Here is a 6,543-nt window from a genome sequence, read left to right as displayed (position 1 = left end):
GTCCTGGTTCCAGTCTTCACCCCAGATCCTGCTCTATCTGACCTGCACCAACCATAATAATCCATCCTTACTCAAGATAACTTCTCCATGTGATTTTTCCATGAGGTTATTATGTCATACACAATTTTATTTTATTCTCCTCTGCCTTTGTCAGTGTGTGCATTACCAAGTGAGCAGACACTTCATGTGCATCGTTCCCTTTGTTTTTCCCAAGCAACGGGAGTATATGTGTCTTTATGTGAACACACATTGAAGGAAACAAAGACATAGAGAAAAGAATAGCAGAGGAGATTAAACCTGTTAACTTGAGTGATTTTACCCAACTGCATTAAACAAAACTAAAAGGAACATCAAAAACATGTGATGAAAACTGGATGTTATAAGCAAATAATAAATTTTTGAACACTACATCAAAAACTAATGAGGACTCTGAAAAACAATCTGAGGGTTTTGAAGGGTCAGGGGGTGGGAGGTTGGGGGAACCAGGTGGTGGGTATTGGAGAGGGTACGGATTGCATGGAGCACTGGGTGTGGTGCAAAAACAATGGATACTGTTATGCTGAAAATAAATTAAAAAAATAAAAAATAAACTAATGAGGCACTATATGTTGGTTAACTGAAGATGATAAAAAGAAATTTTTAAAACTGAACAAAACAGGGGCGCCTGGGTGGCTCAGTGGGTTGATCCTCTGCCTTCGGCTCGGGTCATGGTCTCGGAGTCCTGGGATAGAGTCCCGTGTCGGGCTCTCTGCTCGGCGGGGAGCCTGCTTCCTCCTCTCTCTCTCTCTGCCTGCCTCTCTGCCTACTTGTGATCTTTGTCTGTCAAATAAATAAATAAAAAATCTTAAAAAAAAACGGAACAAAACATGATATACCACACACTCTGGATAATATCAACATCAATTAATAGTTACTTTAGTAAAGACCTTGACATAAGAGAACATATAATAAAATGCGTCTAGAACTCTGACACACAGTGAGTATTCTGTAATTATTTGCTGATAGAGTCAGGAATTAGGTTACAGTAGACATGGACATTTAACATATGGGAAGTTTGCATTTCAATTGGAACCATCTTGATTGTTGAATAAAAGCTGACACAAATGGCTATCTGTCTAGAAGGAAATGAAGTGGTTCCTGATCTTATTATGTACCTTTAAGAAAACCAGTGTAAATGTAAATAATGCTTTCCACATGACTATATAAAAAAAGTGCAGATAAAATTTATAGCCAGACAAAACCATCATAATTTAAGTGAGAAAATGAGAAGCAAAAAGGAAAACATATTTAACTCTATCAATTAATATTTTTTAAGGTCAAAGATTACCAACCCATAATTAGTTGAAAAACAACTTTTAAAAATCATTTTAAATGCAGCTAACTGTGGGAAATGTATGGACAAATTATAATGATGAGTCCAATATATGAATCCTTTCTCAAGGTGAGTGACAGTTTGAGAAAACAAGAAAGGTTTGGTTTCTCTCTCACGCCCATCAGTTGGGAAAGCTCCTGAAGAGCTACCTGGCTGACTGAGGCTGGAACTTCTTAACTGACAGTGAAAGAGACACTTTCTAATTTGGGGGTCAGAAGTGAGAAGCATGGAATGATGGGAAAACAACCTGAAGGCAAATATAAATATTAAAAATACATATATTCTTTAACTTAGGGTTTCTCAGTCTCTGCACTGACTGATATTCTGGGTCAGATCCCTCTCCACTGTGGGACTTCCTGTGCACTGTAACAGGTTTAGCAGCACTCTTGACCACCACGTGGCTCTCCCCAGTGCAACGGTGAGAGCAATCTGGATATTGCTTCAGTGTTCCCTCGGTGACAAGATAGCTCTTGGTTGAGAAGACCTGTTTTAACTTAACAATCCCCAACTATTTCTGTAATAGTGACACAATAGTATTTCAGAAAAAAAAAATATGAAAAACTGCTGATTGGCTCAATATCACAGCCACACCATGAAATGTTAAAGACATTGAAATAAGGATCTAGGATAATATAAGTTGATTGTAGGCAACTCTATGAGAAATTGTTGAGAGGGAAGGAAAAGTGGATACAAGTTTGGGAAAAAAATACTGCACTAAGACATCAAGAGCATTTATGTTTTGCATAGTGTCCTAGTGAATCATTTATATGAAAGTGCATGAATGTATACATGCATAAAATGGAAGAGAAGTTGTAAAAGAAACTAGAAACTCATGGAACAAAGAATGTCAGTAAGAATGCCATAAGGTTAAGTCTATTGTTTATAAACAACTGTGCGAATAAACAACAAAATGGAATAAAAACCTGACTTATATAAAGACTTAGAAGAACAATAACTTAAAGACACCAAATCGGTTGCTAATTCTGATTCAATATTAAATTGCCAAAGGCTCATAAATACAGGAATATAACAGAAAAGCATTTACAATATGTGGAGAAAGCAGTGAAACTAAGTTGTAATTTCATGTTACATAAAGACCTAGGGATTCACATAGGCTTATAGAATGGAAAGGTGATTTTTAGCTAAATGGTAAAGAAAAACTTCTTCCAAATGATGGCCAAAGGATGCAACCTTCAGAAACAGACCTAATTACTAAAGGCCAAAAAGGGTACTAAGGAATAATAGAAATGTGAAAACAAGTCAGAACTATGTGTAGAAAGTAATTTATCACTGCTAAGGATGAAGAGGTTTCTTTTTTATGTATAGCAAGGACCAACACATGAATAATATTGAAGTGCCTGCTTGAATTTCTCAGTAAGAAAAACAAAAAAGAAAAGGGGAATTCATGAGATAGAATGTACAGAGAGGTGATTACATGGAGTCACAGATCAGGAAACTGAGTCAGAGATCAGGAAGCCACCAGGAAGATAGACCTTAAAAACCCTCATCACAAGAAAAGTTTGTGATGATGCATGGTGACAAATGTGTTGTAATTTCTGAAGATATACAAATATAGAATTGTTTTGTTGTACACCCAAAATTAATAGGATGTTATGTGCTAATTATAAATCAATCAAAATAATTAAGCAATTGACAGAGTCCAATATGACTGATAGATTTGACGACACAAAATTCTTAAAGTTTCCTGCATTGCCCAGAAATACATTTATACATATTAAATGTCCAACAGTCAGTTTCTGTAAAAACTTCCCTTCTTTGATAGAAAGGGCCACATTTTATTTTACATTCTTTTGTTTTATTTTATTTTTTAAATATTTTACTTTGACAAAGTCTCTACACCCCGTGTGGGGTTTGAACTAACAATCCCAAAATAGAGTCCCATGCTCCACCAATTGAGCCAGCTAGACACCCCAAAAATCAAATTTTTACTTAATTATTTTTTAAAAATTTATTTTTTTTATTTGACAGACAGAAATCATAAGTAGGCAGAGAAAGAAGGGGAAGCAGGCTCCCCGCCGAGCAGAGAGCCTGATGCGGGTCTTGATCCTAGTACCCTGGCATCATGACCTGAGTCAAAGGCAGAGACTTTAACCCACTGATCCAACCAGGCACTCCAAAGATCAAATTTTTAAAAAGGAATAAAAACACTTATAACATTATCCAAAGCAAAAGACTCACATAGGCAATTTTTAATAGAAATTTACCAAATGGCCAACAAACTCACAAATACAGTCAACCTTAACAGGTTCTAAAATAATGCAAAGTAAAGCTCATTAGCATACCCATTCTCATCTACTACATCCTATTTCTTTTTCCAATGTGAATTCCCAGAATGAGAGAAGGAAATGTGTGTATGTTTCATGCATTACTATTATAAGGATGTATTTGCAATCATCCCTCGGCCAGGATCTTTCTCATTCCTGTGAAAGCATAGTCTAAGATGCCCCATCTTAACATAAAAGGACATGACCTCACTTCTAGCATCCTACATAAATGCATTAATTTATTGGTAAAGCCAGCAAACAACTACTGGGATCTCTGGCATCATGGCTATGCTGTATGAATTCTCAGTGACTTTAGGTAGAAATCTTGGTTTCTGTTTCCTTTGATCCCCTCCTGCAGTGACTGCTGGTATCTTGAACTCACCTGCATGAGAACTCAGACAGCAAGTTTCCCTTTGCAAGTTACAATTCTTCCCTGGATAGTTGATGATGGACATCAAACTCTGTCTGCAGACAAGATGCAGGAGTGCATCAAGCATTGGTCTCCCAGCCAGACTTAGGACTCCAAAAACAACAACAATGTTCTATCCAACCAAAATGCCCATGCTGAGATTCTGTAGCAGAAGAGGGATTTACAGCTCCCTACATATGCTCATTAGGCACACATCTCTCTTGGTGCTCCTACCTTTAAATGAATGATTTCTCCTGGGGGCACTGGTCTGGACAGAATGGAGATATTTCTGGATGATTCTCTGTTCCTAGGAGACCATATTGAATGTCAGGTGAATTCAGTTTTTATTAACGTTTCTCCAATAATTTTTCCTATTTCCAGAGGTCTAAACTTGCCAGCACATGATCACAACCCTGACTTAAAGTTTTCTCAAAAGTCTAATATTCAGGAACTCATTTGACTCTTTCCCTTGGGTCTTCAAAGCATTGGCTTATGGGGGAGACATAACCCCTCATATCTCTAGAAAATTAATATTTCCTTCTTCAAGAAAGGGGAGACATTTGTTCCTTTACTCTAAAATCTTGGCTAGTGCACTCCTTGGTTTCATGATAGTTTAGTCAGAACAATGAAGAATATCACAGTTAGATGACAAGTTAAGAACTGGCATTTGCTTCCATATTATGAGGATTATTATCTCTTTCAATTAATAAGAAACCATTTATTAATTGAAAAAGATACATTTATATTTCATGCACCACAACCTAGCTTACCCCATTATAGGGCATATCAAATTTATTTTATTTATTTATTTATTTTAATATAATTTTTTATTTTTTATAAACATATATTTTTATCCCCAGGGGTACAGGTCTGTGAATCACCAGGTTTACACACTTCACAGCACTCACCAAAGCACATACCCTCCCCAATGTCCATAATCCCACCCCCTTCTCCCAAACCCCCTCTCCCCAGCAACCCTCAGTTTGTTTTGTGAGATTAAGAGTCACTTATGGTTTGTCTCCCTCCCAATCCCATCTCGTTTCAGATTGTATTTATTTATTTATTTGACACAGAGAGAGATCACAAATAGGCAGGTGGGGGGAGCATGCTCCCCACTGAGCAGAGAGCCCTATTTGGGGTTTGATCCCAGAACCCTGAGATCATGACCTCAGCCAAAGGCAGAGGCTTAATCCACTAAGCCCCTAGGTGACTTACATTTTTTACAGAAACATAAAAATCCAGATAAAACTTCCTGTTCTTCTCAAGTTCTTAAAAAAATGGGCCCATACAGTATGTATGCTTAATTCAAGTATTAGACCTTTAATTTAGCAAAATGTACATTTACTATACATGCAGCTTACTGTATATAACTTCAATACATTAATGAGAATTTAAAATTGTAATGGTATATGAGTCATATTTGATCAAAAGCAATTATAGCTGAGTCATATGTGACAGGGGTGAGAGAAATGTCTTATAACCAGAAAGAAGGCAAAGTGTCACATATGGATATAGAAATAACAAAATTCAATTATGGAGATTTAAATTTGGTATATTACTTCTTCCATAAACTCTAAGATTAACCTAAATATATAAATTAAAAAATGTTATATATTAGTTGAAGAAGTGAAATGTAGCTCCACACAACATCGTAGATGACCTTCAGAAATAAAATGTAGAGAGTGATAAGTAGTGCAGAATAGGTCAGAACAATTCCCCACTAGACAATCTAATAATGAAGGTGCTATATGAAGACATACATTTTCAGAATGGCTCGCTATACAGTCTTAGCAAAAATACACAATTAAAAAAGCAAGAAGAATAGAAAGAAATTATAAAAATACCATTGTAGGCATTAGTACTGCTATTTGGGGAAAGAATTCATGATTACTCTACTATTGAAGTTTATCAGACAGGGCAAAAGCTTAATAAAGTGAGGTACTTAATACCCACCACTAGGTGGTGGGCATTGAGGGCACATATAAAGTGGAGCACTGGGAGTGGTGCATAAACAATGAATTCTGGAACACAGAAAAGAAATTTTAAAGATTTTATTTATTTATTTGTCAGAGAGAGAGAGAGAGAGCAAGAGTGAGCACAGGCAGAGTGGCAGGCAGAGTCAGAGGGAGAAGCAGGCTCCCTGCGGAGCAAGGAGCCCGATGTGGGACTCGATCCCAGGACGCTGGGATCATGACCTGAGCCGAAGGCAGCTGCTTAACCAACTGAGCCACCCAGGCGTCCCCAGAAAAGAAATTTTAAAAACGAAATAATAAATAAATAAATAAATACATAAAAACTTAAAAAGTGAAGTACTTAAATATATGGAGAAGGTGAGTTCCAACAAATCGAAATTTCAGAAAATAAATAGAAGGACCAGATTCTAATTCTACAGCCTGATTGAAAAACACTAGTTCTTGGCTCTTAGACTGCAAGCCCTGCAATCATGAGCACTTCTACAGTCTTAGGAACATTGGCCC

This window comes from Mustela nivalis (assembly GCF_964662115.1).
Source record: "Mustela nivalis genome assembly, chromosome: 1".
Classification (NCBI taxonomy): domain Eukaryota; kingdom Metazoa; phylum Chordata; class Mammalia; order Carnivora; family Mustelidae; genus Mustela; species Mustela nivalis.
The sequence above is the reverse complement of the archived record's forward strand: the minus strand, read 5'-3'. Positions refer to the sequence as shown.